The sequence below is a fragment of the Rhinolophus sinicus genome, linkage group LG03, assembly GCF_036562045.2.
Source record: "Rhinolophus sinicus isolate RSC01 linkage group LG03, ASM3656204v1, whole genome shotgun sequence".
In the NCBI taxonomy this organism is placed as follows: domain Eukaryota; kingdom Metazoa; phylum Chordata; class Mammalia; order Chiroptera; family Rhinolophidae; genus Rhinolophus; species Rhinolophus sinicus.
The window spans coordinates 160,109,865-160,119,991 of record NC_133753.1 but is presented as its reverse complement, the minus strand read 5'-3'; positions in this window follow the sequence as shown (position 1 = coordinate 160,119,991).

Below are 10,127 nucleotides of genomic sequence, written 5' to 3'. Positions count from 1 at the left end.
CAAACTTTCCTCAAACAATAGATGGTCACTGTTAGAAAAGAGGCACAGTCTGGATTCCACACTACCCAAATCTGCTAAAAATAAAATATTCATTCGTTGACAGAATATTTCATCTGAACATGTTTTAAAAGATGGCAATGTTAGCTTCATCTCCAGACCCTTAATCACTTGATCATTAGACTTTCTTCGTCTGTAAGATTTCTCTTAACGTGGTATCTTCTAGTGGCTAAGACAACCCAATAAAAAACCCCATGACAATGTCCATCCCTTAGCACTGCCAGCCCCAGCCCCAACTTCCTCCTTCCAGCTTCAGAGTAAGTTCTTCTAACCCTCTGCAATCTTATACCTTCAAATATCATCCCTCCCTACCGTTCCCTCGCTGTATTTACCTTCCTGCATCAGTTATTTATGTTGTAATCAAGCCCACATCTCAGTTGAAATTTTAAAAAATAATGTAGGGAAAATTATTTTTAAATGAAATGAAAACTTCAGTAATTTGATTTGCAGGAAATGAAGAACAAAGTGTCACAACCCAAGTGCTTTTAAATAAGTCATAACTAATTACGCATGCATCTATGTTTGGATGCTCAATTTATGACTAATTATGCAGAAAATGTAATTGCATGCTGAAGTATGCAGTCGTGCCTTCTCACTCTCATTTATGGCAACCAGGGTTTTTCTGTTTTGTTAATGGTATGTGCCACCTGTTGAAATTGTTGAAATGTTGTCAAGACACAAAGAATCAGATGATTCCTCTTTAAACATAGTTGCTGCTGTTGAGAAAATTGTAGAAAAACCTAAAATTGTTTCCTAATTTATCCTGCTATTTAAAAAAAATTATGTATTATTTTGTCCTCTACTGAAATACACTTCCTGAAAAATCACATTAGGCACATCCTGCCGGTTTTGTTTCTCCTATGGATTTACAAAATAGACTTTTTATTTTTTTAGAAGAGTCATGAAGCTCCAAGGAATCACGAATGACCATCACATTTATGTCATACTAGACAGGCTTCTTCTTAATGATGCTGAAGGGAATTTATAACCTTTTCTCCATCTTAAGATGCTTAATAAAGTGAATATCAAGGAAGCCAAGGAAATGAAACCAAATTTAAAACTTCCTCTGAATAAGTCATGGGAGTAATTGCATTTGTATTTTCTCACTAAAGGAAAAAAAGAAAAGAGAGCAAGCAGGCAAAAAATTTCAAAACTCTTATAATACTTAGCAGGACAACAACTACTTTATTGTGTTTTCAGAAACTTCTAAGAAAGGTTTATTATATACAGTTGCTTTCCTTTCTCTGTATAAGCCAAATAAATTCCAAGGCCATTTCTGGCCCAGTTTCAGAGAGGTATCGTCTACAAGACATATGTCCAACCACCAAAAGTAACAGCAATTGCAGTCGTTCTGCATGCCTCTGAAGAGCCCTGGCAGATATTATGGGGGGGAGGGGGGGAGCTCACCTAGAGTTCTCAGCTCCCAGGCTCAGGGAGTACTGCGTCCCCACCCTCCTGCACTCAGGCAGCCCACAGGGCCAGGGCCAGCCAATGGTCAAAGCCTTAAGAGTGCCTGTGAGAGTTCCATGCCCTCTCCTCCCCCGCTGTTCTCACCACAGCACAGTCGTGAGACCAAAGTGCCTGATGGAAGATTCCTGCCCAGGGGAGTCCCTGGGACCTGCACCAGACTTTGAACAAGAAATGAACTTTTGTTACGCCAGGGATTTAGTTGTTTGCAAATTGCAACTACAGCAGAATTTAGCCTATCATGACTTGCAAGCATTAAAGGGAAGCCATTCGTACGCACCGTAGCACTTCCTGAAACACCCTGTCCACTCCTCCGTCTCCCAGACTATCCTGATCTAGAGTCTCTTACTCTCTCCACCTCCCCACCAAGCCCAGCAATCAGGACCTCAGATTATCAATCCTTCCCTTGTCCTTCCTGTTCTCTAATCCTGTCTGTCTCAATAGACTCTCCTGATTCTGTGTCACAAAAGCCCAAGAGCTCAGTTGACAAAAGCCAAACTGTATTTAGAGGGCTGAGGATAGGAATAAACTGAGTCTTAAAAAAAAAAAAAGTCCCTCTGGAATGAGCAAAGCGGGATAGAACTAGTGGAAACACTCACTTGTTGAAAAATCTCCCTATTGTCCTATTGTTTGGTCCAAAAACAAAGGTGTTAGGATTCACATGTTAGTGACTTATTCTTACCTGCCTAGCCTACTGCAGTTATTAACATGTTTTTTATTTTTGAGCACTCGGGCTGTCGTTCTTTGGCCTCCATTGTTCAGAGCCATGAGAGGTATTCTCCATGAACAGCCCTTCTAGTGTTGTGCAGTGCACAACCTGCATGACTGTACGGGCACCACCTCCATAGCACTCCAACATGATATCAAAAGAGTAAGAAAAGAAGCATAACTCACATAATAACAGTTAACATAAAAATAAAAGACTATGGGGACCAGCCTGGTGGCTCAGGCGGTTGGAGCTCCGTGCTCCTAACTCCAAAGGCTGCTGGTTCGATTCCCACATGGGCCAGCGTGCGCTCAACCACAAGGTTGCCAGTTTAATTCCTCGACTCCCGCAAGGGATGGTGGGCTGTGCCCCCTGCAACTAGCAATGGCAACTGGACCTGGAGCTGAGCTGTGCCCTCCACAACTAAGACTGAAAGGACAACAATTTCACTTGGAAAAAAGTCCTGGAAGTACACACTGTTCCCCAATACAGTCTTGTACTCCTCCACCAATAAAATCTTTAAAAAAAATAAAAATAAAAATAAATAAATAAAAGACTATGCAAACTTTTAAGCAAGACTTACTCAGTTTTTCAACAATGTTATTAATAAAATCTACAAATAGTAGCACCTATTATTGCCAACATTGTAGTTGTAGCTGGGAAGGTTACAAAAAGTGTAAGATATGGTCTTAACCCTCCAAAAGGTTGCCTCTACATAGGGAGCTAGGACACATTCACAAAAAGATCAACATGATCAATATCAGCGGAGGATAATATTTAACGGAAAATACATGGAATTCATAATAATGTGTTATGATCGAGATGTGCTAACGTGATCAAGGAAGACAGTGAACAAAGTGGGTGTTGAGCTTGACCCCAATAGATGTGTGCAAATCAGAAAAGAGGAAAACAGATGTCTTTAAATTTCAGGTATGAGCTTCAGTGCTTGCTGACAGGACTATAAGAAGAGACTATTTGTCACTGTATGGGACTAAACTATGTCCAAGGCCACTCAGAACAAACCGGAAAGGATGTCACTTACATTTCACAGGAATGTATGACAGTCACGATTTCACACCAGCCCGCTCACCTCAGGAAGAGCACTTCTTCATCTCCCTAATTGAAATCATCTAATCAACACTCATCTCAGTGAAGGTGAAAAAGTGCATTATGCAGATATGGTCCCTGCCCTCTAGGGGATTACAATCTAGAATCTGGCTCCAACGAGCAGAGAGGTGTAATTAACATAGATAAGGATGAAGGATGCTTGGTTTTGCAAGCCTCACTGCCATCGGACAGAACAATTTGTAGTCATCACTGATCTGAGCCGAATTCAAATCAGTGACCCAAAGGCTCCACTGTCTGGGTGTTATTTTCAATCTCCTTCACTATCCAATCTCCACAAGTTTCATTTTTCATTCTTACTGTGCAGTCATCATCAACTACCAAAGGGAAAGACTGCAATCCAGACACACTAAAAATAGCATTCTTGCCTTCTGAAAGCCAGACTCAGATTTATGACAGTTTTAAAACTTGGTTCTTCATCTTAAAAGTTCAACATTCTACAACAACTGTACGAAGTAATACCTACCTGGCCTTTAGAGCATGAAACCCCATAACTTGATGCAGTGGGATATCAGGCCTTTATGGAATCCATTTACATTAGAGAGACAGCATTTTCTTCTGCTTGACAGGTTGACATGCCTTCATGTGTTTCCCACTTGATCAGCAGAATCATTAAGGCAGGGAGGCTTTTGATGGTTTCAATAAAAAAAACACACATCTATTTCTGTAAAACCTATCACTATAAATAACTTAACAAACATCCCACATCCACAAAAGACTATAAAAAGAGAGGACGAATTATTCTTTCGTACTTAAATCATGGACTATTCTGAAATTGAGCCAAAGCCCAGATTTTAAATCGGGGCAGGATTATGTCCAGCAATAAATGATAAAGTGAAAGTGAAAAGCAAATTGCAGAAAAATATAACGCAGTTTCTGTTTTTAAAATATATTTTTCTATATATATATATATATATATATATATATATGTTTATTTAAATATTTATAATATAAACATTTAAGTTTATACTTCCATTTAAAAGGTCTGTGAGAATTATATCAGTATAAACTGTTAACATTATTCATCAGAAGAATGACTTGTGGTAGGTCGGAGAAACTTTAGCATTCTCTATGTTTGAATTTTTTACAATAATCTCATTCTATCAGAAAAAAAGTTATTTGCATTTTAAAAATATACATACACATGTAGACTATATGTACATATATAAACTCATACCAGTGCAAATCAAGCTAGATACCACATCTCTTTCTACCTGTATATCAAGACTCGGTTGTCAGGAGTGGAGTGGCATTAACGGGGAACCTATGCTGGAAACCTCATCTCAGTCTGGAAGAGAGAGGAAACGACTAAAACTGGGGCTAAAAGGGAACTGATGGGTTATAGGATATGTCCCCAAAAGGAGAACCAGTAGGCCACATTACAATGTTCCAGGGAGAACCTATACCCACAGAATCTGAGTTGTGAGTTGAAACCTGGCAACTAGGAGTCTTTAGTCAATAGTGTACACTGGTCTCTAGGGGCACAGCGGCATCTTGCTTTGGAAATGAGCTGTCACCCAAGCTGGGGACGGGAGGGGATGAGTGGAAGGGGGTGAAAGGGCTGGAGGTGGAAAAGAGGGATGAGAAATACCCTGCCTTCTCCTTCACTGTCTGCCTGAAATCTCCTGCCTTGTCTGCCTGTTGGCCAAACCCAATAGGAACCAGCTGCCACGGGACGTGGGAAACCATAGCCTGCAGGGGTTCAGCTCCTGAGTAACCAAACAGCACTGAAGAGTAATAAACGAATCTGAAGGCAAAGAGGGCAAGGACCAGCATGTCTGGCATCTGATTTAGTAAGAATGCACAACGTCCAGGGCTGCTTTCACCTGGATACGTTTGAGCATGATTGTTGGGTTTACTTAACAGCCCAATAAAACAGTGGTGAATAACAGTGGTTTCAAACTGTTTCCCATAGACCCAGAAGTGCCACATAGCTCACCTGCAGCTATCATGCAGGTAGAGTGGGACTGAGGACACTGGCTCCGAACCCTATCTCGACTGCACCCAGAGCAGGGTTGCTTTTTATCTGTTTTACATACTGAATCTATGTAAGATTTTGTTTGAACAAAATGCTTCTCAGCTCAGATAGAAGTTTACGGGCGTATCAAGTTGCTGCTAAAAATGATCTCAATGATCACACTTCATTTTTTCCTTTAGTCTTGCGATATTGAGTTATTATTTCCCTATGTTTTATACCCCACTGCTCAGAGAGCTTTGAGACATGTTCTGTGAATTGGGTGACAGCAAGCACTGATGCCTGGATCTGATAAAGCTCATGTGGTCGGGCTGGGATCTGCCACTTGATCTCTTAGCCCCTCCACCCCCCAGAGAAATTGAGAGGATAGAAGGGCTAACTGAATGCTTCAGTGGTGGTCCCAGGGAAGTCTTTTGGCAATGGGATGAGCCTCATCTCCTGCAGTTTGTTTAGCTTTAGGATGAATGAGTTTCCCCCCCAGACAAATTATAACCAGGTAGAGAAGAGCCTAGGTGTTTTGTCCAATAGGGCCACCTGGAGGAATTAAGAGACCTCAGGAAAAGGCCAAAGACTTAGCACCTAAGGTCTAGAAATCGAGGGAAAGACTCACCAGAAATGACACAAAAGAAAGATGCTGCTTCCTGGGTAAAGACAGCCAGAGGAGAGAGATGCTGGCAGGGCCACCTCCGCAAGCCCTCAAAGGAGAGAAAAGCATCAGCAGGAAGCATCTGCCAGGCCGACACAAGGATGCCAGCTTCACCTGCCTCCTGGGCGTGGAGGGCATGAGGTCCCCAGCCAAGTAAGAATTTTGCTTTGCTGGTGTTCCCCCTCCTTTTCTGAGCTTCACTCCCAGAGAAAAGAGTCAGGGCTGGTACAAGAAGAAGGTGGAAAGCTGAAGGACCACACACACCCCTTCCGCACCCACTGAGGACTCCCAGGACGAAACAGACCATTAGCGGGTTTGGAGTTTTGGTAACACCACCATGAACATTCCAATTGTAAAGCATGTCTGGTTATGACTTAAAGTAACTCTAGGATATCTACTACTTAAGAGTGAGTAGAAAAATCATGGGTTCAGTAGTTTTCAACCATGATTGGGGGAAGATTATTCCCTGCTGAATAAAGTCTAAAGAAGCAGTAGGAGGGGGGAAGAATAAGTTGTCTTATGCTCACAGTCCACACATCGTGCTGTGCGGCATGCCAGCTACATTTGCTTAGCCCAGCTGGTGTAGCTCTTGTAACAACCGTCCTCAGAGCTCATCCTGCTTGAATGACAGTGATTGAGATGATTGCATTTGCTTTTGGAAAATCCCCAAAGAGGAAAATGTGATTTGGAGAGAAGGAACTTGGTCAAACACTCGGAACAGGGCCTGGTCCAGCAGCAGAGGCAGGCGCTTCTAGGATTCACAACTGTGCATATCTCCTATCTCTCTGTTTTTGCGAACTTACATGCTCACATAGTCACAATAAAGTAATAAATGATACATAATATTTTTTTATATACAGAGGAGAAAGTGAAATTCTCCCGGTTTCAAAAGGAAACTGGATATCTTTTGTCCTCATCCTGAGGATTTCATTACAGAAGCTGTGACAATGAGAACCAACGAAGCATGGAACCCTCAAAAAAAAAAAAAAAAAAAGAAAAGAAAAGGGATAGACACTGAAGGTAGCGTTAAGGAGATGGCGCCCAACCTAACGGTTTTGGTGGGTCGGGCAGGGTAAGAGAAAAGCAGGGCGAGAAAGCAGAAGGAAGATGACAGCTATCCTCAGCAACAACACATCAGTGGAGGGGGAAAGGAAGAAGTAAGAGAAATCTCAAGGAGGAGTGACGATAGAGCAAAGCGCCCCACTGGCCATCTGTCACCCAGCTAAGGGCAGCGGTTGCTGGATGAAGACTCTAATGTACAGGAGGGACATAGGTTGTGTAAGTCTTGAGGTTGCTACCACTCCTGACACTGATTACCTGCACTCAAGACAGAGTGAAATAGCAACGCCCTGTAACGGAAATCACGCTGCTGGAACTGACAGAAAGATAAGCTTCATTACAGCAGCAAAAAGACAAATTTTTTATATAGCTCATTCTGATCAGGATACCTTTACATTATACATGTGCATTTCTTACCAAAGTGGTTATTTAATAAGACCTAAAGTAAAATTGAAAGCAAAAGCATAGTGAGTTTTTTGAAATATTTATCTTACGTTCCTGACTGAAGCGATAAATTTAGCAGTTGTTTCTCAGGTAACTAAACTTTGCTGTCGGGCTTAGTTTTTTATGTATTTAATTTGCCTTTAAACCTGGATCCTGTGCAAAGTTCCATAACTGCTTTTAAAATATGGCCTTTATTAGGGATGTGAAAACTGAGAATGCAGTAATATTTTCTCCTTATTAACTCATCACACCGTGGGGGTGGGGGATGAGAACGTAGCGCACTCGGGTATCCACCTTGGGAAGAGACAAGGCCTAGTGGCTGTCTTTTCATGACCCTGAAAATAACTGATGTTCTGCAAAGAACCTGATTCCTTTATCCTAGAAATCCTTTGGTTTGGGAGTTGAATAGCGTAATATTTTACTTCAGAAAATGGTCATATTTTGTATAAGGATTTTCGGGGGTGTTTTTGCTTTCCTGCTCACTGGTTAGTTGGTTTTTGTTGGAGGCAGGGGGTTGTTTTTTTAAATCTCATTTCAAACGATATCTTTAGATGGGGCTAATAAATGAATGCTACATAGCTCCACTTTTAACCACTGGTGTCCACTTTTAAGAGGAAGCTATGGTTCTTCAGGCCAACTCAAATTTCAGAAAATCAAGCTAAGTCATCATGGGCACCATTCATCACTGAATATTTACTGGGGATATGCACTTATAATCTTAGCTTATATGAACTTATAAGCGATGCAAGACAATGCAGAAGGTAGAAAAAGCATATGAGTGATACAAAATGCTTGAGGTCAGACGAGCCTCCGAAGTTTGATTTAGTAAAAGAATGTGCAAACTTCAAACTCAAGTCTGTCTGATTTTCACCCTAAGTGTGACTTGGGCAACTCTCTGAACATAATTTTTTCCTCATCAGTAAAATACTGAAAATAATATCTACTATATAGGATTAAATGGGAGAAGGGAAGTGCCTAGCACATAGTAGGTGATCTATAAATGCTAGTCTCCTCTCCTTCTCACAGGATAGAGTGAAGTCATGTGGGACAATGTGCTCGAACACATGATTAGCTCTTTGTATTTCATGAAGAAGAACTGACTGGGTTATTTTTGTGTCACTCAGCCTGGAGCTCTCACTGTAATCATGTGTCACTCCTCTGTGACTGTAGCAGCTTACGGTGTCTCCCCACTGAATCCTGCTGATTGAATGCCGGCAACCAATAGGGAAAAGCCAATAGAGACCACTCCTCCCAAAAGATACCTATTTCAGAGTGAGCGCTGTTTCCATGGACTCCTCAAGGACAATTACAGATAAGATGATCCAAATGGCCGAAAAGTGTGACAAAAATGTAAAACTTCACTATTAAAAAATACAAATTAAAGGAAGACTCCTCATTTTTCAAAGTAGCAAAGATTTTGAAACTATCAAATGCTGACAGAGATGAAGCAAAACTACTCTTGTGGATTACTTAGGGAAATAAATAGAAACAAATATAACTGTGTTTGTCTGGGTCTTTAGAGAAGCAGATGCTAAGACTGGATTAAAAACACATGAATTTTATTAGGGGAAATGTCTGTGTGAGAGAAAACGGAGAGAGAGCAAGGAAGGCTGAGACAGCCGTCAGACCACGATGCAGTCTGACCCCCAGTACAGGGAGGGGAGGCTGGTGTGCGCAGCCTGGACTGCCTGGCGGCCTGACGAGGGGTCGGCAGGGCAACGGAGGAGCCCTCCAGCCAATGGCGTCCATCAGAGGAGTGTCCCCACTGTGCTAGGTCATTGGCTGGGGGCAGTCCCTGGAGTGTGGCCTTGGAGAGGCGTGTGGTCAACTATGCTCTGTGTTTGGAGGACAGTAAGGCCCATGCCTATGGCCACCACAGCCACTTTTTGGTAAACAAATTTGACAATGTACAGGAAAAGATTTAAACATAATTCTACTTTTTTTTAATCATTGAAGTCTACCCCTTGAAATTTAACCCAAGAAAATATCCTAAAACAGGAAAAATAAGTTGAGTTACAAAGCTGTTCACTACAAGTATTTATAATAGCAAAAATTAGAAACTCAGTATCATTTCTAGTTAATTGTGGCAGCATCCACGTCATCCATTTCATGCATTTACCTTGACTGCCTTGTCCTGTTTTGAGTTTGTGAGTTCTCTTACAGTGATTAAAAAGTAAATAAAATTCATTAGTTAGAGGAACTTAATTCTGCTGAACATCTTTTTGACTCTAGTACTCCACGGACTATTCTGTATCTTTGGCAGGAGTTCCCAAGATTGTATGCCTATGTGAAAATTCAGCGAACTGTGTGCTTAGGGTGAAAGCACTTCAGACATTTTACTGGATGTGTCTTATGCTCAATAAAGATGGGAAAGAAGAAATCAAAGGACATGGCTGCTTCAAGTTAGAGACTCTGCAACTGTAGGTGTTATAATTCTCCTTCGTGACTTAACTCTCAAAATCAAACGTGACTGCTTGTTCATCTGACATAGATAGGAATCAACCAGGTTACAAGGACCAACTCACCAACCAGATTCTACACTAATTGTGTGGAAGGGTCAGGGGAACAAGAGTGCTGCTTCCCACCCACACCACTGCCCGCCCGGCCCCTCCTTTCCCTCTGTCCTCGTCCTCACCCTCGTACCAGGC